Source organism: Calonectris borealis, chromosome 2 (genome assembly GCF_964195595.1).
Source record: "Calonectris borealis chromosome 2, bCalBor7.hap1.2, whole genome shotgun sequence".
Classification (NCBI taxonomy): Eukaryota; Metazoa; Chordata; class Aves; order Procellariiformes; family Procellariidae; genus Calonectris; species Calonectris borealis.
Genome location: NC_134313.1, coordinates 72936244 through 72961984, shown reverse-complemented (window position 1 = coordinate 72961984; position 25741 = coordinate 72936244).

Genomic DNA, 25741 nt, shown 5'->3' with positions numbered 1-25741 from the left:
CACTGCATTGCACAGTATCTCTCTATAGCTTCTTTAAGCTTCTTCTCTGCCAGCTACTTTAGCTGTGGGGAAAACTCTCACAGGATATTTCAGCAAGTGTATTGCCAAGACAGAGCTGGAGTCTGGGGCTGCTCTACAGAGACGCGTGTGACTCCTTTGAGGAGACAAATGCACAAGGGTATCATGACGCTGTTGAAATCAGGGCAGAGAATTACCATTCAGTTTGTATAGATAGATGAGTGTGATTTTTTTTTTTCCACTAAGCTTGAGCTCACCATTTCATTAACAGAAGTAACACATGGCTCCAATTAATTAAATGTTAAATCTTGTATTTCATTAGTCCTCTCTTGCATTGGCAACCTTTGCCACATAAAATTGAGAGCACAAATGAAAAGAGCTATTTGTTGTCCAGTTTCTTTGTTAGACGTAGGTTTTCTTGCATGAATCTGCCTGCTGAGTTGTGTCTCATACTGCAGCAGGTAGTCCAGAGACAGACAAACCAGAATCCAAAATTGCATTCAACTGTTAATAGGTAGTTTATATTTATATCTTAGCCTACAGCTAAGATTGCTTCTACATGAAAAGAGTTTGAACTGCACCTGCCACTAAATTACTGTGGATGTTCCTCATGTCTTGTAAAGAAGAATACATATGCCTATGCTGCCTTTTGAAAGTTGCCCTGAGACAGCACACAGTATTGCCAAATTCTTTATCGATCCGGATAGATGGTGATCTTTCAGACAAAGTCCCAGATATTTCCTGAGGAATATTCCCTCCAGAGTGTGCAGGACCCAGAATATGGACTGGCTTGGGCAGTCCAATGTCTACAGCATTTCTTTAGACATGCTGCAGTCTGTCTGTGGGTGGATTTTGGAGAACAACTGATCTCCTTGCTACTTCTGACACTATAATCACAGACTGTAACTGCTGACTGAGACTATAATTCCACTGCCATGGAAGTATGGTGACGGGTGACTGGGGACAGATACCAGAAAGGAGGTCCTCTCATACCAGTATGTGAAAGTTTTGCAGACACAAGAGAGATGTACTCCCAGGTTTCCAAACATAAAGAGCAATGCATGTTATTTACTTACTTACCCACTATTGGTAATTTTAGATGCTTACTATAACAGGTTTCTATCATTTTGAGCTCTCCCTTGCATGTAAATATTCATTTTTAAGAGACCTCTTCATTCTAAATGAATTCTCAGGGTAGAAAAGAAGTGAAATACTGAAAATTTAGTCCATGGCTTCATCATGAATAAACAAAAAAAACTTAAATGTTTGGGACCTGCTGTATTGCCAGATCTATAGGAAGTGTGGGAGCCAGTTTTATAAGGCTTCTCAAGACACCTAAGCACACATCATCTTGAAAGTTTAGAGAGATAATAGACCTTGTATAAGATATCACTTGCTTTCCATATATCCTACCAGGCACTTGCTTTTAGGATGCCATTTATTTGTTAGGCAGCGTCAAGGGACATAAGGGTTCAAGCACACCTGGGAAAGAAGAGTTATTCATGTCTGGATAATAACAGTCTTTTATTTCATTAGGGTGCACCAAGTATCCCCCTGTCTATCATTTCGTTTGCCAGACTTTTCAACATGTCATTAATGTCAGTGCTGGTAACGATGTGTCCAGATTACTTTGGAGATAGGGATGAGAACAAACGAAAAAAAGCAAATATGAAAGTATGCTAGAGGAAGTAAATCTTTATTCTCATTGTGTTGCAACTCACTGAGTCACCACACTTGAAATGACATCCCTGGATTTGCACTTCTCTCTCATGTCTTGCTCAGCTCAGATGTGAAAGGTTCCCCTTCTTGAGTTAATTAAAGAGCTTCCATTAATGCAGATTTGTTTGAAATTAAGCTTCCATGCTGCATGCACAGGGAAGAAAGAGTTGGCTGATTTCAGTGACACAAAACTGAAATGCCCCTATGCGCATCTTTGGGGTCCTAAATCCCCTTTGGAGTCCAGCTCTTGTGTACACGTGAAAATCGTAGTCACTGTGATATCATTCTCTCATAGAGTGCTCATTGTGGTGAGGTCCTGGCCTGCACATCGGCAAAAGCTGCCTCTTTTTGGACATGACAATTAATATCAACTGCAGGAGATGTAACAATTTGCATTAGTTTGCCCCTAGATTTATTTGTCCCTTGTGCAAAAACTTTCAAAACTATCTTGGTATTCTCTAAGACTGTATGGGTGTTTTTCCTGGCAGCCATTTCTCACTCCTAATTTAGTCCTTTCGTGCTCTGTATTAGACCACCAGGAGAGGATTTTCCTGCTGCCCCACAGTGTGTATTCCTATGAGGACACTGATTCACTCCAGCTCCATGAGTAAGTGCAGATATCCAGTGTCTTCGGTCAATCAGGGATTCATTTTACAAGATACGTCAAGCCATCTACCAAGATGAGGTTACCTCTTACATTATCATAGGGTAAAGTGAGATCCATAATACTCGTAAGAGGACTCTCAGACCTCTGTTTGGAAGCCATACACTTCTTCATTCTCAGACTTAAATGGAGGGAAAGAGAGTAAACGTTGTCACCCAGATGAGGATACAACTGCCATGCATCTTTAAGGATTGCACTGCTTTTTCTCCTGCCCTCCACTGTGTTGCTTTCTAGGGTACCTCTCCTGAATATATTGTGAACATTATATATGTTCACTAGGGGATATAAATTGCAAGCATAAAGCTAACTGTTATGACCCAGATTGTTTTTCTGTGCGGGTAAGCTTCCCATTCAGGATTATCTGAATGTAAATATGATGTGTCCTTTGATCAGAATAATGAAGACTTTGAAACTTCATTTATCTATCAAGTGTTAATGGAAACCCTACACCAGCCAGGCACTGAGGGCCTCTAGTTCTTAGAAACTGATGGAGATTTTTCATCATTTACATTTTGAAGTGCTCTCTCTCAGAGAGATTATACTGCATCAAAAGACTTGCAATTAAGACGTCATTTGAGTAAGATAACGCTGCACAAAATCTTCTCATTTTAAATCAAGTTAGAAAAGGAAGCCATATTTTTTCTCTAAACAAAAGTGAAAGGTAGCAATTTGTAGATAGCCTCGCAGATATCAAACTGCTGGTCATGTTGGCAAAATGCTGGGGAGAGCGTGCCTTTCTTATTGAACATAGATCATGGGCTTGTAAAAACATTGTAGTGACAGTGAATGGCCTGATAGCTGAAAATGTTAACTTTTCTGCTGCTGTTTCTGGCCTGGATATGCACCATCCATGCTTCCTATTAGCACTGCCTGCTGTGGAATGCACCTCCTCATCACTAGATGAGGATTAGGTTTTCATTTCTTCAGGATAGCCCATGATCAATGTCACAGCTGCCCTCAGCCCTTGAAAATGTATTCCATACCTAAGGAAAAATAATATTTTTGAGCTGAAACGTGAACAGCTGAGCCTTGTTCTCCCCTCAGACCAGAGGAGTAGGTTTCAGTAGGTGTACAGTGGCTGTAATGGAAGCAGAGTGAGGCTCTTTGTTTGACTGCTTAAATGAACGTGTCCTTCACACAGTCACATACTCAGAAGGATGAACTGAGCTCTTCCGAAAAGTGGGCCTGTGGGATCTGACGCAGTTCTTCCACTTCCTAACAGAGAGATATCCAGGCCACAAAGAGGGGATTACGCCTAGCACTAACCGGTTCCCTTGCTAGCCTTCTTGCTAGGACCTGTAAGCATCCTGCCTGCTACGGGGCCCGAGTTCTCCCTTGTGCTCAGAGATGGGAGCCTGATTCCCCTTTGCTTTGGTGTTACCTGATTCTCCGGTATCTGGCCCAAGTGTTTACATCTGTGCTAGCAAATGACTATAAAAAGTATAATTAGAAAGAATTTATCATTATTTTGCATAGATAAATGGTACATTGTTTGGTAAATGACACCAAAAGACAAAAGGCATAATTGAAACAGATCCAATTCTTGCTGGATTTGGACTGGTCACAGTGATAGAGCAATCTGTTGCCGTCATTGCCCTTGATGTGTCCAGCATGGATAAAAAGCTGCACCGAACACGGATACAAACCCCAAACAGTGAGTTTCATTCGCTGGGGCTTTCATACCAGCTTAGTTCATGATCATTACATTCATAAGCAATAAAAATAAGAAAAGTAAATGAATGGATTAGAGCAAGTGAATCCGGTATAATGCTTGAAAGATTGAATTATTTAAAAGAAAGTAGAAGATGAACTATGAAGGTTTTATTTTCCTTTTTGAATCAAACTTCAAAATATTCTCTGAGCCACTAAATTAGACAAGCAGATTTATGTTTTGTTTCTTGAGTTTTTACGAGCGGACAGCTACATGGGCATTGAACCACTTTGGAGAGAGACAGAAAAAAAAGTACTGAATGACGAATTCCTTTATTCCTGCTGACTTGCGGAAAAATCAGCCAAAAAGAAAATAATTCTTAGAATGTAATGAAGAAAGGTTGCAGTGCTATTTAACCAATAGGATGTGGTATCCCAAAAAGGGTAAACATTTTAACAAAACTTACCAGCTTTTCGTTATCATCCTTTGACTCATTTTTTTCTTTTCAATATACTCAGTTGTTCCATGAATTCTCAGTAGTGTGGTACCCAACAGTACCTTTCAATTAAAACAGATGGCCATACTACTGTAGGTTTCTCTGCAGCATAGCTTAAAGATACTGACTATTTTTGCAACACAGCATTTTTTTCACATTGCAAAAAAAAGCAAGTGTCTTTCTAATGTGATATCCTCACGTGGGCTATTGAGGCTAATCAAATCATATTAAAACCCCAAATTTATTATTTTTTTTTCCCTTTGCCTTTCCCTGTACAGCAGTTAGCCATCACACGATGCTCATACATTGCATTGAAAATTTTATCTTGGAAAAATGACTGTGACATTTTGAGGAATATCTTTATTTTTCTCAGTGGGCTGGTCTTTCATTCTGTCTAGCAATAAAGTAGCACATTTATATGCACAGAGCCTGCCTTGTGTTTATAGTATTTTGTATTAGGTTTTTTTTTCACTGAATGTGAATAGTCTTTAGTGTCACATAGACGAGAAACAAGTCAGGTCCAAATATCCCTTTAAAAATAAAAGAAAAGGTTGGATCACTGAAGAAAAGAGGATGCTAAGAGCTTAAGACTGGTTGGTGTTGGTGTTGTCAGTGGGTCAGTGTGTTTGGCAGAGGTTGGGAGAAATTTCAGTCAGTGTGAATTTGATGTGTCCTGTCAGCTTAGTTCATCTTGCACTTCTTTTTTGCTTTCTGAGGAGTTGCAATTTCACACTGATCTGTGCCAGCGGCAAACTACAACATGTTCAAGCAAACACAGCTCCTTGAGAAGTTGGTAGAGACCAAAGCACAACCCATTTGTCAGTACTTGCTCAAGTCTTTGCCAACAGACTGTGGCTTCCTCAAGGTGGGGGGCTTTTCCTCTTTTTTGGAGGGTACCATCACAAACTGCTAGATAACGGTTGATCCAGCTGTAGTTTTTAATGCTTGAAATGACAAATCTAATAAGGTCACAAGTGGATCAAGCTCTGCTGAATCTTGCTCCAGCAGTGTAAAAGGTTATAGCGTCCTATGGTCTGTGCCATCCATCCTCCAGTGGACAAGGGCCCTGGAGCAGAAATAACAGAACGGAGCATGTATCAGCTTCTCAGCCACTGCAAATCACAGTCCAACGTATCTGCTTCAACTGCTGTTCCATTAATACAGCAGGCTGTCAGCTGGAACCTCTAAAGAAGAGGCAGCTTTGCTACAGGAAGATTAACGTCCAGGAGAAGTGGGAAAAGAGAGGGTTCAACCAGTTGACAGTTGCATCTTAAATCTTTGTTGTTCATCTCTTCCTCAGACATTGGTAAAAGTCCAAGACTAGAATAAGCATGGTGCTGAAATTTAGTTGCACAATGAATGTCCTATTTCCTTTTCTTTTTTCCCCTTTTTTTTTTTTTTCCCATTTGTAGGTTTTTGTTGTTTCTGCACAGGAAAAGCTGACTAACAGGTTTTGGGCTATCTTGTTTGGTGAGCAAATTTAATCCCACATGAATCTTTTCTATATTCTTCATAAATAGCTAGAGGAATACCATCTTTAAGGCTGCAGAATACGCTCTCCAGGAAAAAACTGAAAAGACTGTAACATCTATCCAGAACAATAATTCCCAGAAGTTTGAAAAGTGTTTAATAAAGCAACTTTAACAGACCTTTTACAGTAGAAAATTTGTATGTCCATCATGCTTTAAGACAGGGGAATTTAAAGGATAAAGCTGAATAAGTTGACAATTGACATTTCTTTTCTCCCACTATCTGCCAGTCCAAGCATTATATCCAGCATATATGTACTACTGAGCAGCTTAGATTTTTTACAAAATGTCAGATGTTAATGATACAATATAACTTTACTTAAATCTTTCCTTAAATTTCCATCTTACCTGTATGGTATTACTCAATAAATGTATGAGGATTTGAAGATCTGTTATGGAAGTCTTACATTAGGTTCACCGAAGAATAGCCTGCTTGAGCAAAATGCTAATGCAATAATGTTTTCACTGACAAATTCACCAAAGACAGGTTTTTTTTCATTTTGCAAATACCAGCATGCTGATCTTTGTGCATGGGTATTGACATCATGACAAAGTTTGTGAAAATGGTACTTCTGAAACACCACCAAGCTTTGTGACTGCAAAGCTTCAGGGCTATATTTTCTGCCTTGAGTGAATTCAGAAACCTCCCTGGAAAAATCAGTGGATCCCTCAGGAATCATGGAAAGATTCCTCCATAGGAATATGGTCAGATGGGATTTTTCAAGGAGCCTAAAGGAATTATGTGCCTTGTTTATGTATCTGTGTAAAATTGCATTGTCAATCAGTACTTTCATCCCACAGCTGTTAGGGAAGATAGCAAAGCTCCCCTTTGATGCATAGATGCCCTGTAACTTAAATCACAATTTGCGAGAACACATATGTTAGTTGGGCTTGGCTGATCAAATTACTGAGCACACTGGCTCCGTGCGCATATTGCCTTTTTAAAAGTTCTTATTAGGCAAACAAAAACTACGGCCTCTCCTTTTTTATCTCATTTTGCAGAGTGAGAGTGAAAGGTGAAGGCTGTAAGAGAGAACTTCACTTGGAGCTCAGCAGCCCTTGGATTTGGCACAGGATGCTTTTTCACTCTGCTAATATTTTTTAATAGAATACAAGTCAGTAATACCTTGCGTGTGCTGGATTAGTAAGGCAGGCCTGCATAGCCCTGCCAAAACCATCTCTTCTATGCGATTCTCTTGTTTCAGTCCCTTCTCTGTTTGCTCTGATATTGCCAAGACAGAAATGCTGACAATGATGGGGAGTAGGAAAGGGGAGGTGGAAGAGGAGATAGGGGATTACAAAAAAACCAACAAGCGGTGATCCTGAGAAGCTGATACAGTACAGAGAGATATTTATTCCTGAAATTATTTAAGCCACCTTGTGAAGCTCCACTTAAAATGCCCTGTTCCCATTTACATGAATGGGGAATGATGTTTTGCTGGTGTTCCATCTCTTTCCTGTCCTGTTCCTCTGTTCTTCTCCTCCCGCTACTCATTTCATTACTGACTGATTGTCTGAAGGTCTTGCAAGCTAGTAGGTGTGGATGAGACTAGCACTGACAAGTGCATGTAACTGGCCTTTTCATTTTTGCTTCTGAGTGCATGTGGATTAGCTGTCACTCTTTCTGGTATTTATATCGCTGGCACTGGTGAAGATACTAGGTTTACTGCTTGAAAACCTTTCCATTTAGGGAAGACTTTTTTTTCTTAGCACTGTAACAACAATACTGGTTTCTACTAATAAAATAAGAAGCAAACAAGAGCCTCAGTAATTCCAGTAAAACAATAATCCAAAGATAATTTATGTTACTCTGTCCTCCCACTTTTGTGCTGCTAGATGGGCAAATTATTCGACTCCAATGGTAATCCATATAGAACCAGAAGGCATTTTCCGCTAAGCTCTACAGCACATCTTTTTTTGCGTTTGGACAGCTCCAGGAAGGAGGCAGGACGCTGGGGCCCCTACGAACCAGCCGAACTGCTTTTATTTACACAGGCGGCTTCTCGAGTGAATGGGTCTTGCTGCACAACTACAGCTCAATATACGAGTTACAGAATCCAGCCCATTCTGTACGTATTTAGAAGGACTACCTGACCACAGTGTGTTAATTATGGGTTTATCTCACCCAACTTTCAGTGTCTAGTCTAAGCTGTTTAAGTTCTCTCCAAACAAATATTTTTTGCTTTCTGTTGCTTGCAGCCACACAGTGCAGTATGACACAATATGTATATGTTTACAAGTAGGTGGTTATCTCAGCATGTATCTATATATAGGCATTTATAAATTATTGGTAAATTTAAGAATAAAATTTTCCATGTTTAATTATTGATCATGTTTAATGTGCAGCTAACAAGATTTATTTTTGAAGGAGCTATTATAGCTTGGGATTTTTCCATGCATCAGCAAAGTGAAGCAGGTTAAATCTTTCCACTGAGATGAGACAAGAGGATATATCAAATTGTTTAATTGCTTGTCTAATTTTAAGTGCAAAAGCAGTCTTGTGTTGTGCTTATGTCATTAAAAAAAAAGGGACTAGTGAAGGACTTACCTAGCTTACAGCAGTAAACATACATACGTTTATTTCACAGAATCACAGAATCATTGGGGTTGGAAGGAACCTCTTGAGATCATCCAGTTCACCCACCCTGTTCAAGCAGGCTCAGCTAGAGCAGGTTGCTCAGGATCCTGTCCAGTCAGGTTTTGAATATTTCCACAGATGGAGACCCCACAATCTGTCTAGGCAATCGGTTCCAGTGTTTTTAGCAATTCCCATTGCTATCAATTCGTAAATAATGTAGTACAACATATGGTCAGACTGAACCTAAGATATAAGTATTTTTTATCAAACTTGAGAAATAATGTCTTCAAATGCATGCAGGATCATTTGATGGAAACCAGACAAAAAACTGCACATCTGAACCTCAATTTGCTCTCAAAAAAGGGATTATAAAGTATAATAGAAGTACAGATCATAATTTTCTTTTGAATTGTCTATATTTCCTGTGGTTTCAGAGCTGGGGTTTTGCTCCTGGCTGGTAGACATAGTAGCTCTAGACATTCCTTTGGAAATAAAATATAGGATTTAGAATGGGAGAGGGTTTTTTTAACCTGTGTGAAGGTTTGGTTTTTTCCGCTAGTATTTACATTGGTTTTTCACATACCGTATTTCTTTCACTGTGTGAATAAACAATTTACATGAACGTCCTTACTGATGTGTGCAATATAAGGAGTTCTTTGATGGTAAGCAGTTTTACGTATCCTTCAATTCCTACAGATATTTGGACGTTTGGGAACGTTGTATGGATTTGTAACATTCCCTAGAGGTTGTAGGCCCATGAACTGTATCCACAGATATTTTTCTATGATAGATATATAGGCTATGTTATTGTCGTGGTTTAACCCCAGCTGGCAACTAAGCCCCACTCAGCTGCTCGCTCACTTCCCCGAGGTGGGATGGGGGAGAGAATCGGAAGAGTAAAAGTGAGAAAACTCGTGGGTTGAGAGAAAGACAGTTTAATAGGGAAAGCAAAAGCCGTGCGCACAAGCAAAGCAAAACAAGGAACTCATTCACTACTTCCCATCGGCAGGCAGGGGTTCAGCCATCTCCAGGAAAGCAGGGCTCCATCACGCCTAACAGTGACTTGGGAAGACAAGAGCCATCACTCTGAACGTCCCCCCCCTCCTTCTTCTTCCCCCAGCTTTATATGCTGAGCATGACGTCATATGGTATGGAATATCCCATTGGTCAGTTGGGGTCAGCTGTCCTGGCTGTGTCCCCTCCCAGCTTCTTGTGCACCCCCAGCCTCCTCGCTGGTGGGGTGGGGTGAGAAGCAGAAAAGGCCTTGACTCTGTGTAAGCACTGCTCAGCTGTAACAGAAACATCCCTGTGTTATCAACACTGTTTCCAGCAGAAATCCAAACCACAGCCCCTTACTCGCTACTATGAGGAAAATGAACTCAGCCCAGACAAAACCAGCACAATTATTCTTGTAGCAAATAATAAAATGTAATTTCATTTAAAATAATTTAATTGATAATTTTAGGTCATTCTTTGTGTCCAAGTGTGAACATGTCAAGGTGAAAACCGATGACAAAAACGTACATGGAATTTTGCAGGGTACCATGTGTCTTTTGTGAGACATGAAAAATAATCACACATATATATATATATGTTTAAACATATAGCATGTTTAGAGAAACATGCTAAAACCAAAGAATGAAGTATGCGTTTGGGCAGTAAATGTTATAAGTACAGATGGTAAAATATTTGCTAAAATAAAATATTTATTGACAGCACTATGTCTATAAAACTGGATTGCAACAGTCAACTAGGTTATGCAACAAGAAGAAAGAACCAACAGAAAATGTGAAGAGTTGCTAAGATAAACAAAACCAGAAGCGTCTTAGAAACCAGGGAATGTTCTTTCTCTCTAGAGGGGACAAAGGTGAACAAGCATGTGTTTCAAAAGCAGGCATTTTATTTTGTTCAGACTAGTTCTTTCAGGATTACGCAGGTGATCCAAGAAGATGTGGACAGCTAGAGGGTAACCTTGGAGGGAATTCATGGCAGTAGGCCAGCTATTAGGCAGGCACTCTCAGATCCAAGGGCACTAGTGCACCTAGGAAAGTCTGCGGGTATACAAACCGATACTTTTCAGTAGAAGCAGGAATAAACAGCCCCTGCATGCAGCTAAATAGTACTAGTTGAAGGCTTGATCTGAGGCTTTGGGCAGAACCAAATGTTAGAGAGAAACTACCCAGACTGTGGCTTGTGCTTGGTAGCAGAAATGCCAGCTGCAGGCTCTAGAAGAAGCTGGTCTGGGAATCTGTGACTGTGACCCTGAAAAAAAGAGGGAAGACTTATTGCAGCCTTTCAGTACTTAAAGGGGGCTTATAAGACAGATGGGGACAAACTTTTTAGCAGGGCCTGTTGCGACAGGACAAGGGGTGATGGTTTTAAACTAAGAGAGGGTAGATTTAGACTCGATATAACAAAGACATTTTTTACATGTGGATGGTGAAACACTGGAACAGGTTGCCCAAAGAGGTGTAGATGCCCCATCCCTGGAAACATTCAAGGTCAGGTTGGCCGGGGCTCTGAGCAACCTGATCTAGCTGAAGATGTCCCTGCCCATGGCAGGGGGCTTGGACTAGATGACCTTTAAGGGTCCAATCCAAACTGTTCTATGATTCTATGATCCTATGATTTCTTGGGCACAGGGCTGGTTGGAATAGAAAACCTGATCAGAAGAAAATCCTGCTTGTTTTTCTTCTTTCTTTCTGCTGCATTCAGGGAAACAGGACTTGTTACCTTTTTTTTTCCTTTGTGTGTGTGTGCGTGTAAGCAGCATTACACTTAACCAAAATGCTTATAATCTCTTTCTTACTTTAGTAGAAAAAGCATTATAAAGGCCCCAGTTTGGGGTAATGTTCAAGCCAAGAAACCAATAATGGCAATAACAATAATTCTGTTGCCACTGCACATCTGTGAAAATCTTCTGTAGTCAGATCTGAATAGCTTACACTGAATGACATTAGAGTTTTATTGAAGAAAATGAAACTAGTCCTTTCTTCTAGGAGTAAGTCTCCGAACTGAGGAACAGGAAGGTCTATACAATAACTAAAACCCAGGGGCTGCAGTTGGAAAACTTTACTCTGGCTGAAAAATGTTATCTTGTGAATAATCTCACTGAATTTAGATGAGAAGTATGCTGCTCAATCAGTGTAAATCAGCTAGCCTCTGGTCCAAAGTAGAAAACTTTGAGAAGCCAATATTTATTTGTTTAAAACTTTAAGTAAGTGCCTTAAATATATTCTCTAATCTTGCTGAGTCATGAGAGTATAGATCTGTGCCGGGCATTGTGCTCCACTTTGAAAGGAAGACACTGTTAATGAGAGAGCGCATCAGAGGAAAATATCTGGAGCTCTGTGGTTGTTAAATAGCAGCTCATAGCTCTGCAGGTTGGTATTGCTCAGGAAATAGCAATACCACCCTGTGGACCTCGACATGAAATGGTGTGATAAGGTAAGATGGCAAAAGACTGCTCTTAAATCCTGCCAGGGCAACCATTGGTAACTTGCCTATGCGGGCGTTGTGACTGCTTGGGAAAAGGCATGCAGAGTTTTTTTTGTTCAGAAACAGGAGCCAAAACAGAGAAATTCCCACCAATAGATGTGCTGATCCAATGGGGCTGGGCTGAGGACAGTCTGAAAAGACAGCATGCATTTGTATTGAGTAGAACTGGTGCCTTGAAAAACATGTACAAAAAATGAATAGTTCGAGGATAGTGCTTGTAAGCCAGGAGGACTTTTGTCGTGTTCCTCTGGGGTAGCTGAGGACTCGAATTCAGTAGTTTCATTCCTGTCAGACCATTGTAATGGGGAGCCAAATCAATTCTTCTTTGTTTAAGAAAAGTTCTGGAAATGCTTGATAAATATTCACTTCCCCTTTTGCCTCTTTACACGGCTAAATGATTTGTACCTTTGTCGTGGTATATCGCATTTGTTACTCACAGACCTCATTATGCAGTGTTTATCACCTGAGAAGTCCAAGACTTAGAAGAACACTTTATTTGATCTACATGGGACTGTCAACCAAAGGATGTATTTTTCTTCAGAGCGAGATCTAAAGTCTCATTTTATAAAACAACCATGTTGAATTGCACAGAGAAGAGATGGCCAATTTATCATTAACAAGTTAATCACAATTGAATTTTTTTTTTTCCTGGAATGCAAACAAGATGGAAAGGACCATTCCCTCTCTTACGGGTTACAGTACAGCAAACCTGTCACCTGTATTCTTGTCCATTCTTGGATCTTTTAGGTAGCCTTCAGACCTCAACAGTGATATGTCATTGTCTGTAATCACTTTGGGTGGAAAGCAATAGGAACACCTAAATAATTGTTCAAAATCAGAGGGAGTTGTGAAAGCCGCTCTCTAGCTACCCAAGTGCTGAGTAGCACAGAACAAAGAGGATTCACTCCAACTTGCTCCATTCAAAAGTATGGAGCAATTTAAGCTTTTCAAAGCCCACAGGGTTTAGCAAGGAAAAGGTCTTGCGAGGCAAGTGTGTGTCAGCTAACAAATTCCTACACAATCGACACAGAACCAAGAACTTCTCCTATTGTCTTACCTTTAATGCTTTGTATGCTGTGATAACACCTCTCCCCTTTTCTCGCAGAAGTATCTGATACGTTACTGAGGCTTTAGCCTCGTAAAGGGATAATAATACTCTTGAGGTGGCTACTAGTACAGCGAACCTATCATGGGGCTACATTTATTGCCTGAATATACCTTGCCTCACATGCTTAGTGAAAGGGTGATGAGTCTTTTCTCCCCGTAAGATTTTTTGGTTAGGTAACAGTCTGTACTTCAGTCATGTCCTCATTCAACGGGTGAATTCAGTGAACATACTCTGTTCCTTTTAGTGATGGCCATTATTTTTTCCACCACATGTCAAAGAAAAAGTAATCTTGAGCCCCTGCACCTGAAGAGTTAAGAGACTCTTAACAGGAGAAAAGCCTTCTCTGTATGTATTTCCTTCTGGAATATATATTGTTTATGGTGTTCGTATTTGTATTTACTTGACTGAAAGGATACTGCAGATAAACATATCTGCTAAAGTTCTTCCAATTATTATACATTCTTCTAGCACATAATGCACCATCTATATTTTAAGATTAACTCCAGAGAGCAGAGGAGTACCTTCTAGTCATCACTTTCCCATCTTCCCCCCTTTTTCTTTTTTTGCTTTGGCTTCTTTGAAATTCATTTATGGACTTTTGCAGTTGTTTCCTCAGAATAGCTGAGGTCCCCTGCTAGCAATTCCAAACAAGGGAAGCCTAAGTAGAAGTCTTGATCCAGTTTATCTCCTTTCAGAGTAAACTTTGTTGCAATTGGATGGTTTGGTTCAGAGAATCTGACTTTTATACTACCTGTGCTTCTCAAATAAATGACTCGGGGCCGGGGGGTGGGGTGGGTGTGGATCATATAGTGAAAACTGCCTTTGGAATTTCACAATTTCCAAGATTTTGAGGGGTAGAGTTACTCACGCAGAACAGCCATTCTGTCCATCTAGATGGTAATTTAGGATGTGAAATGATCTCTCTCTAAAACTAAGCCAGTGTCAAGGATATGGATTCAGATGTTCATATAATAAGCTTAATCTGGAACAGAGAGGCCACACTCTACAATGGACATTGCACGTCACAGTGTCTTCTTGGTTTAGCTACTGTATCGACTAAGAAATTCTTGTGGCAGGAGCAATCCTGTGCTGAAATCCTTCACAGCAGACTTCTTTACCTATGTGACTTGGCTATTGATGCTCTCAATATAATAGTTTGATACATGGCGTTTCTTATAAATCGTTATTTTCTGAGATTGTATTCCTGTCCAAAGTCAGTATCAGTTCTTGAAGGGAGCATTTTAGTTATGCATCAGAAGATAAACACTGAAAATCTTTGAAAGGCAGGTTCTTTGCTATACCAAAATAATGCAGTGCTTTTCCATAATTCTTCACATGCCACTCAAAACCTTCCTTTTGAAGTAACCCAGCTGCAGTCTGTTCTCTAGCCAGTGTGACTACAGGCATTTGCACTTACAATTTTCAGAAGGTGTTGTCATAGGCAATTTTATTTTCTGCAAGATTATAAGACCAGACATTATTCTCATCATTGTGAATCTAAAATATTTCCCACAGAAAATTATTTACTGACAAAGTCCAGAGAATTATTTTCTTTCTCCCAGGTAGATTTTTTTTGTTCAAGTAAGTAGTGAGTCTTCTGGACTTTCAGTTATTTTTTGCATTATCATGGGAGGTTTTCAAAGACAGAAAGATGAATTAGGCCCCTCTCTATCTCAACTGAGTTAATGTTTCCAGTGAACAGGCTCCTGAGTATCCTCTAGTTTTTTGAAAATCTTCCACATGATTCTTTTCATTCTTTGTGCATCCATTTCCCTGGCACTGCTGCTTTTCAAACCTCTATAGAAACACTCATGTGAACCTGGAGGAAATATGTGCTCTATAGTCAACTCCTAATTGCCCTACTGGGCCCATCTCATTAAATGTAATGTCTTATTATCCATCTATATCTTAGCCTTCAAACATAACATGTGACCTTGGGCTGTGAACCTGCTACTAACTGTACAATATCAGATTTCACTACAGCTTGCACAAGAGATCTTCAAGGGGAAACTAAAGTATCTAAAAAAGGTTTTCAATGATTGAGTAGGTGACCCTGACCTACAGTGTGCCACAGGATCAAAGCACCTGAATGTATTATGTCACCATTTTGTGAAACAAATAGCTGCATTTTATACCAGTACTTGCCATTAAAAGCTTGATGGGATTTTTCCCAAGAATCAATGAACAAAGAACCTAAGCTTTCTCTTTGCACGTCAAAGCACTCAGATTCAAGTGTAATTAACCCAGTTGTCATTGTGCCCCTTCAGGACAAGTAAAGCCAGTGACTGGGTCCCATACAGGCTGTGGTCTTGGCGATCATAAACCAGTGAAAAACATGAAGCATTTTCTGGTAGAAGAAAGTCCATCCACAGGACAAACAGTAGCCTCAAAAGCCTTTGTGGACAGCAGCAGAAACCATTTCTCCTTGGGCTTGGCTATATAAAATGCTCACTACATGCAGTTGTACAAATACCATACTTTCATTAAATGGTGTTCTAATGAGTCTATATTTGGCTTCTGGAGTTTTAAAATATGTAAAATTATGACTTAGGAAAAAGTCTGACTGTTTTTATAAAATACCTACTAATAAATAGTAAATCCTTTCTCCAAATGACATGTTAAAGACGATACAAAGTGACACAAGTGACAAAACTAATAGAGCTAGGAAAATGCCACCATTGTGACTAAGATTTCTATTCAGGAACATAATTTTAAACATTGGAAATACCATGCTATTTAAAAAATCATATGTTGATAATTTGGTAATCTAGGCTAACAACACAAGTATTAAGTACAGTATTTATTTATATATAAATGCATATACACACGCACACACACATACATACACACACTTATATAAACACAACAGCTGTCAAAATGAAAAGAAAATGAAGCAGTCAAATATAAAATTGACAAGTAGACGCAGGGAGTTAGGAAAAAAATCACAAACCTGACTCATTACAGTTGAAGAATAATGATTCAGGATATGATATTAAAAACTGAAACCTTTTGTTTTCCTCTTGGATCAATTAGCCAAAACATACTGTTAAACCACAAACACACCACTCATTAAAAATAATGCTCCAGGAAGGAAATATTTCCCTTGCCTCTCAGCATAACGTGTAATAACATCGGAGGACAAAAGGATGGTAGATGAAGTCTTACAGTAAATGATTCATTAATTCCTCCTGTGGTACTTGCAAAGCTGGAGACTCATAGTCATACAGAAGAGAACCCTATGAAGCTGGACTAGATTAACTGGATTTGGCCATGCATTTCTCACAGACTACTTCTTCCTCTATGGCAGCTAGGTCGGGCACTTCCAGAAATCCTGAACACTTTATTACACACTGTTATCCTCATGGATGACCCAGTACAATTGCTTTTCTCTGTGCCTCTTAGATCTTTCTTCACTTAGTTAGCTATAAAGGTAAGAACTGACTCTGTCAAAAGTCATGTATTATAGAGAGAACTGCAAAATGTGTTAGTGAAGGAGTGGTGGGAAGGGTCTGCTTGAAAGGTGAATGAAGCATTCTCTGCAGTGGATACTTTACAGCAGGCTGCTTGAACTCAGCAAAGTAGGGGATGTTCCCAAAATAGCATATAGAGCTTAACAGATACAATTGGTCCAATTCAGACGTGACATAAATGGGAGCAGACAGAGGGCGTAAGCAACACTCCTTTGTGTTCGTGCCAGAGAGGCTAAGGTGGCATCCCTTGTGTAGCAAAGCAATTGGAGAACAGAGCCGAAACAGGAAAATTGACTTGCGAGAAGGGAAATGCAGAGCATAGTGCAGGACTCTCTACTGTTTTTAGAAGACAGGCAGATGGGAAAGAAAATATGCACTATGTAGACCAGAGGCTGAGCCTTGAAATGTATGGCTGTGTCTCCATAGGTTCTCCCGAGTTCGGCTTTGTGTAAGCAGTGATCTAAGCCAATGATACTGTCTTGTGGACAAAGTTTGGCTCATGGACTACCACATGAAGAAGCCTGGCACAAGGACATGAAAATGTGCCTGTGTGCTACCTATATGGAGATGCTTGTGGTGCCAATCAGTGCTGCAGATAGTTGCAACCTACTTACTGAAATCACCTTCCTCTTTTACTGAGGAAGAAAGCCAGCTTTGCTCTACTGTTTCCAAACTTATTTATGCACAACACAGGACACAAGTTGTACCCCCTGCTTAGTTAGGAACTAATAAATCATCTAGATGTAAAAATAAAAAAAATCTGAATGCTTCTTCAAAGATAGGAAAGGCATTCATTCAAATATTAATTTAATTAATGTTATGCAATTAATTCTGTCTGGAAGAATGAAAAATAGAGTAGAAAGAATGAAAGAAAATGTTACAGGTGAGCACGCAAGCCTTGGAAAAGTATGTCCTTTGTAAATGGGAGACTTACCAAGGGGAAATAGATAAATCATGGGTTCAAGGGAAGTTCTGTAAATCTTTTTTGTTTACTTTCCCAGATAGTCTTCTGTATGTCAATGGAAACATTCCCATTAGTAAATGAAAAAGGGAATTATTCATATTGTAAGTTAAGTCCTTAAAACCTAAAGTATTTCTTACAAAAATTAAAAGAACTGATTGAAGAAGTGCTATGTTCTTAATCTCAGCTGCATAGCATTCATTATCATGCTTCAAAAATGCATGGAGGGATCTTTCATTTGGTGCAGTATTGCTTCTGACAGCACAAATTAAATCTACCTACAGTGGATGTTGACTGTTACTGGATGGAAACATTTATTAGATCTAGTATGTGCTGCTCCAACAGACAATGAAAAAGATAAACAATTGATTGCAATCAAAAGACAAAACGAAAACATTACAATAATGTTACTTATTTGCATAGCTATCAGTAATCCATGGAGGATATAAAAAATCACTTTTAATGCGTATACAGCTGTACAAATGTCTACGCATTTTGAAATTGATGTAAAGGCCTGTGTATGTAATCAATAACGCATCTCACATCAAAACTGAACAACTACATTTCTCCCAATATATTTGTAGCATCAGAAGTCATATTCCTAAATAGTATCATGCGTTAATTTCTTTACAAATGACATTTATGGAATAATTTGTGAAAAATGTTTACTGTATAGTTACTTATAAATCCCTTCTGGCATTTAGATCAAAAGAGCATTGCAGGATGTCCTTGATTAGCCCTGCCCTACGTATCAGAGGTATAGGCTGGGCTGAGCCGTGTGTTTTGAAGAATTATGCCAAATCGGTGGTTCTACTTGTTTGCAACTATAGGATATGATGAGTCAAAATCTAGTTCCTTCTCCTTGTGTCTATGAAGAGCCTCAGGGAAGCAGCAGCCAAAGAGAGAAGCACTTGTCCTCTTGCTGTTGTGGTTCAGAACTGCTAGCGATGCAGCTGATGAGCCCTCCTGGAGCTATTCAGCAAGCACATACTGGCACCAAAATATGAGGCAGAGAGTTTTGTTGCCCTTTATATATGAGGAGATAAAGACAGTACGTGAAGTAATGAGTCTCAAACGAGAAAATAAAATGGTAGCACTAGTGCTTGGAGAGGTGGATTCCCAGGCCATGCTTTTGTAACTGTCCTTGACATAGTGAATGAATTTAAGCAAGGCGCCTGGGGGGACAGATACCAAACACTATTAGACTGCGCAGTGATTGTTGGCCTGTATTGTACTGTATATGAAAGTCGTCCAGAGCCTGGCAAAAGAGAAAGAGGATTCTTGATTTCAAGCTTGATGTTAAAGGGCAACTAGACTGCCTACTTGTGGGTGAAAATGACAGTTTGTTTTCAGATGGAGGTTTTGGTGGAAATTCTGCCTCTCTAAGAAAGATAAGAGTTTCTTTCCCCAATATAAGTGATTGGCACTAACAATCCAAGACAAAGCCTTCACGGCACTTATTCCTCTCTAGAACTCTTCAGAAATCATAATTTCCATTTCGCCAGAAATTGTGATTCCAATATTTTCCTTTCCAAAACAGAATACAACACCAAGTGACACTTTGTCCCTTTGTCTCTGAAGCAAAGCTGATGGGAGAAGAAAGTGTACAGAGATGCTAATATAAATAAATATTTAATCTTCTTCTGTTCATGACAAGCCTAGTCTTAGTATGTACATGTCATTGTATGTTGTTGTGCAATGGAAGTGCTTGGAGGAGCTGACCTCTTTCTACCTGTATTCATTAGGAGTAAAGAATCTAAGTCTGGAAATCTGAACCTGTCCCATCTCCATCATATATAATTATTTTTTTCTCCTACCAGAGTCTTTATTGGAACTCCCAATGACTTCAGTGGAAGCAGCACTGAGACCTGAAGTCCTTAAAATGTTAAAATTAAATGACACTCCAAGAGCAATACTGCTTCTCCTCCTGTTCCCAAAATGGACTAATACCTTGATTTTGAATTCATGGTTTGGAGAATCAATCACAGATTAAGTGGTTTTTGAGGCAGGAATTAGAAGTATAACAGTGGGAGAATTCTTTAAATGCATTGTTTATATTGTCTGCCAACAATTACTTGTTTTTGTAATTCAGCATCACTGAATTACAGTTTATAAATTAGAATTATATGTTGTAAAATGGCATGACATCTGTTCTATGGGGGCAGAGGAATGCTGATGTGAAAGCCCCTTTTAACGAAAAGCAGTTGATATATGTGCGAACACTTCTACAGTTTTGTCAAACAACATAAAAGTGTTATTCTGGATTTACTAGCAGGAAATAAAATCCAAATTGAAATAAGATTTTAAAGTGGCACAAAATCACAACACTTTTCATGTCACCAATAAAAAAACCCACATCCCGCTAATTATGAAGCCTTAAAGTTGCAGTACTATCTTGTATACAAAATCAAGAATATTATTTACTCAAGCAGACCTCCTGTCTGTGTTACTGCCACTGGAAAATGAATAAGTATTATTCTCTGTATTGTCTTTGTTATATTTTAATTGCAATTATTGATAGCAACACTGACTTCACCATATCCTTTTAAATATGTCTGTAGGGGCTCAATCCTGACATCTTTTTATTGTCATCCTTCCATCTTGAAACCTCAGTGAGGTTTTAGCTCAGTAACAATTCACATGCAGTTTGAAGCAGTTTCAGGACACTCAGATTTTTAGTGTCCAGATCTTAGAACCATAATCCTGAATATTCTGTTGAGTCAAGTTACGGTTATTGACTTTTGAAATACAGATGATAAGTGTTGTTCCTTTTTTTCCATTTTGGAATGGAATATTTATGGCCAAACTCTACTTCTCCTTCTTATTTGATCCATCTCATCAACTTTAATGGAGACCAACAGACAGGGTTTGGCCAGTGGGCACATAATGTTGAAAAACAGACAATTCCACCTTTATCATGTTTCATATTTTTGCATTAATGTCTGCAGGGCAGTCATTTGTTTTCAGTCAATTCTTGTGGTCCACCATTGCTTTTAGCTTCATACAGTCCATTTTTTGTTTCTTTTAAAGACTAATTCATCTCTTTCAGTTCTGGCACTGGCTGTTGCTTTAGCTAGTTTCAGGACAGGGGAAGGTGTTGCAGGCAGTAACCTTTTCAGAAGCAGATCTCCTTGTTCAGTGTGTTGCTTGTTTCTCTCTCTGTGGAAAAGTAAATCTGCTTACAAATACCTTCAAAGAAGACAAAGCCCTCTCTTTGTCCTCCTCCTTAATATAAAAGACAACCTCTCAGCAGAGGGCAAGGTGCTTGGGAAAAGATAAATGATGTTATTAATAAAATTAGTCAACCAAACTGTTTTCTATAGATCGGGTTGTATTAAAACACATTTTTCTTTCTAAAAGGCAAGTGTGATGACTGCCTAATCTAGAATTAAAATAATTCTAAGTATTATTGACAAATTGTCGACAGACAAAGAAGAGAGCTTCTTAGCCAACTTGTGAATGGAATTTGCAAGTGAGAAGGTGGGACCTGGTGGTCTCTGTCTGGCAAGCAGGAGCTCACCAAGTTTAGCAGGTAAATCAGCATGTTATAGTTGTTAACACTGATGAGGATCACCTCTTCGTTTGGAAAAAGAGCTCAGAATTACTGCAAAATGGGGTTACAGTACAGTATTTGAAGTCATCTATCTAAATCACTTTGATAGGTATTCTATCCTGGAGCAGCAAAACATACTTAGAGGGAAGGGAAGGAAAGCCGAAGGCTGGGTTTAGCCTACCACCGCTCTGCTGTGATTTCCCACCTCCTGGGACCAGAGGGTAGCCTGTATCCTGCTCTCCTTTCTTTCCCTTAATGCAGAAAAGGAAGAAAAGGAGCATTTCTCTGGTGTTTCTTTCCCTCACTTCTCCTGAGGGAATAACCTCAGCCAATGGAAGAAGAGTAGAACTGAATTTGAGGCAAAAGTCAGGTGTTGGCTTAGAGAGCATGAAATGATGTGATTTGGAGTGAGGAAAAGCAGGGGGTCACACTCCAGGGCACTGCCTTATCTGATATAAGGGTTGGTAACCAAAAATGTATTTCTAACTGGAATGTAGCAATGCTGTGTGGTCTGAAAACACAGTAAAAGCTGGCAGGCAGGAAAATCTGACCAGAAATATTTATTAATATCTCAGGCATTAGTCTAAATCCAGTCATGACTTTTGACAGCTGTGACCAGGTTAGCCTGTTGTCTTATTTCAACCTCAGATTGCCAGAGAAGGGAAGTGCTGAAGAAAAAACACAGTCAAACAGCTAATGGTTTCTGGCCTGGGAGATCTGGGGAACTGAGCTATTTTCTCTTCCAGGTTTGGAGAAACGTTGCATTTCCAGCCAGTGTGCCATCACTTTATTTCATGTGGTCATTTCTTGCTGTGCAGCAAGGCTGGATTAAATTGTGTTAGAAACCTCAAAGAACCAGCTCAGGAATCAGGGAAGCTAAGAGTGCTCCCACTCAGGCTATTTACTTCATCTGTTCCTCTGATTTATGGATGTAGTGGGGGATTGAACTTATCATGTTTGAAAACCTGTAGAGTAACCTGAAATACTGTAAGAAATGTCAGGATACTGAATTACAAACAGGCCAGTTCGAAGTTGAAGTTTAGATACTTTAGATTTCTGTGCATGTGCAGGTAGGAACTGCCCTGAAAAAAGATTAGCTCCTCCGATTACATTGGATAAAGGAGTAGACCTAATGTATGTGTCAAGGCTTTTACACAGATGAGAATTTGATTGACTTGATATTGCAATTGTGAACATAGAAATCTTTCAAAATTCACAATATAGTGTCCTAGGTGATTTGTGGAAGTAAAATACCTAGAAATCTTGCACATTAACCATGCACACATTTTTATATGCTTTCATTTCAGGCCTGATAAACTGATTTGTGCACAATCTGAATGCACTCGTTGTTTTAGAGTAATCAAGCCTAATTATAATTTTCCCTTTTTAGTCTCCTTAAAAACAACCCTAAACCCAAACAAAAATAACAATTTTCTCATCTTCTGGGGTAACATGCAAATGAACTGCTGACTCATAAGTGTTTGTGTTTTGCACAGATTGCCAGCCTGGGAGAAAATGATGAGAGACTGTAACATTCTGTAGCTTTTGAATTTTGTGGATGCCACTTGCTAATACGTATGTGGGGTTTATGTCAGTGAAGGAGTCAGTATTTTATCCTCTAGGCCTTCCATTTAAAAAATTACCTTGTGATTAATTGCTGCATGCTTCCATTATTGCAATGTAGTTGGATTTTAAAAGCCTTTTGACAAAAAGATGCACCTTGGGGTATTTTAAGTGCAGTAACTGTTGAGCACTCCATAGTTTTACTTTGTATTTTTTATATTCATAGTGATTGAAAAATCAGCTTCAGTTAGGGTGACAGGATAATAACATCAGTTCTGTTCTTCTCCAAAGTTTGATTTTCTGTTTGTATTTAAGAAGCTGACAACCATATCTGAAACTCATCGATTATCTGCTTATAATAGCTCATCGTCTCGACGGAACAGATAACAAATCTTTTCCACTTTGTCGAATACATTCCAAATAGCAACAAAATGGGGCCAAAGATATTTGAAATTCAATTAGAATAATGATAATCTGGTTATTTATTCTGAAAAAAGAAGTATTTAAAGAGTAACTTGTGATCCATTTAAATGGATCCTGATTTCAGATGAAATGAATTGTTCTCTTCACTGGTCTAAAGATTATATTTATCTGGGGTTTCTAGCATTGCCTTATAGTTTTATTTGCTTTTTCTTATAACTGAGAGGAACATCTTAAAACAGTGCATGCATTCAATTAATGTTATTTAATCTACTGAGTCTAAGGTTTTCTCTCCCAGAATTTTTGAAATCTTGTAAAATCCATTGCCCCGCATCAACCTTTCATGGTGTCCTGGTTTTGGCTGGGATGGAGTTGATTTTCTTCCTATTAACTGGTATGGTGCTGTGTTTTGGATGTAGTGTGAGAATAATGTTGATGACACGCTGATGTTTTGGTTGTTGCTAGGTATTGTTTACGCTAGTCAAGGACTTTTCATCTTCCCATGCCCTGCCAGATGTGCAGGGGGCTGGGAGGGAGCGTGGCCAGGGCGGCTGGCCCAGCTGGCCAATGGGCTATTCCATACCATATGATGTCACACTCAGCATATAAGGCTGGGTGAAGAAGAAGGAGGGGGGGCGTTCGGAGTGATGGCGTGTGTCTTCCCAAGTAACCGTTACGCGTGATGGAGCCCTGCTTTCCTGGCGATGGCTGAACCCCTGCCTGCCGATGGAAGCAGTGAATGAATTCCTTGTTTTGCTTTGCTTGCGTGCACGGCTTTTGCTTTCCCTATTAAACTGTCTTTATCTCAACCCACGAGTTTTTCTCACTCTTACCCTTCCGATTCTCTCCCCGTCCCGCTGGGGGTGGGGGGAGTGAGTGAGCGGCTGCGTGGTTTTTGGCTGCTGCCAGGTTAAACCACGACACATGGTTATCCACATAACTTGAAATTTGCTACTTCCTCATTAAATCTCACCAGATTAACATCGTTATTCAAGTGGGTTGATGGCTTTCTTTTTTTCTTTGTATTTAAAATGCAAATAATCTGCTGGGTATTCTTGTTCCAGTTCCTTGGCCTTCTAATCTGTCCAAACATACCAGAAAACAGAAATGTATCCTTTCTATGGTGAAACCAAGGCAACCCAGAGAATGTCTCTGCTGAAGAACACAACTGACTGTCACAAATCAAAACAAATTGATAAACTACAGTTTGCAAATCACTGCAATAGGAAATTAATGAAGTGGATTGGAATAAAGCAGATTTCAGCATTTTTGGACAATTGCTTACCACTATCTGCAAAAGAAATTTTTTTTTCTTTGTCATTGAATATACAGAGGTTTTTATATAAAAAGAATCGAATCCTGTCAAGAATCTGCATCTGATCACAAAAGAATGAAATGATACTTCACAATGGATCTGATAAATGAGATATTTATATATGAACAGGCCCACTGATTCACCTCTGATTTTTGAAGAACTTTCGAAAAGCAAAGTAGAAAGAAATTTAATGCTCCCCTCTTTATTTTGGAAAGTGAGTGTTTGAGCCATGTGCTGTAAGTGACTCAAATTTGGGTGTTTGAATTTCTTATCAATATTTTGATAGAATGCATGCAATACACAGCCTTAAAATTAGTTAAAACAGTGGGCCAGGTTGCCTGTGAATATAGCTCAAAGATGTGTATCATCCTAGGATACTGCCATTTATTTCTGGTACTTGATCACAGCAAAAACCAGCAGTGAAATTTGGATTTATCAGAAAAAGATTTTGTCTGAAGAAATAATTTTAATGCTCAGTCCTCTAATGGTAGTAACGTGTAAAAACCTAGAGAAATTTTGATATCAGTATGTCTACCCTGCATTAGTCCATATAAACACTTGGAATAGGAAATTATGGCTGAAATGAAAGCAGTCAGCATTCTAACATTGGTCCCAATGGAGATATATGTTATGGCTGTTCCTGTCCTGGACCCCTCTTGGTGTGGCTGGGCAACTTAGCTACCCTCAGCTGACTCTGAGTTTGTGTGACAGGGAAAATGAACTAAGCAGAGCTCCGCTGTGACGGGGCAGCATTGCAGCATCATGCTCTGAGAATGCTACCAAGAAAACGCATCCAAGCTCATCTTTCACTTTTCAATGAGTCAGGTTTCCGTTGCATCCTTTCAGTTAGAAGAAAGAAATAAATACTTACCAAAGGCTACTGATAAAATCTACATTTTTCTTCTTTTTTTTCTAATAAGAGAATGTGCAACCTCCCTTCTGGCAAAAAGATGTAAATTGTGAATTTTAAGAAACAAATCCTGCTGCACAGCAGGTTTAGACAGGCTGCTACAGTTGGGGCCTTAAGGCATTCTGTGGCTTCCCTGTGGTAAGCCACGGTTCTCATTTGTAAAGCCAGGAGAATTCCCACTGTTGCTATAATCATATGCATGATCCTTCTTCCATCTCAGTGCTCCCAGCATCAGTTAAAAAAGAAAAATAAGCCAAACATTAGTTGTTATGTAGTTAGCTATCCAAA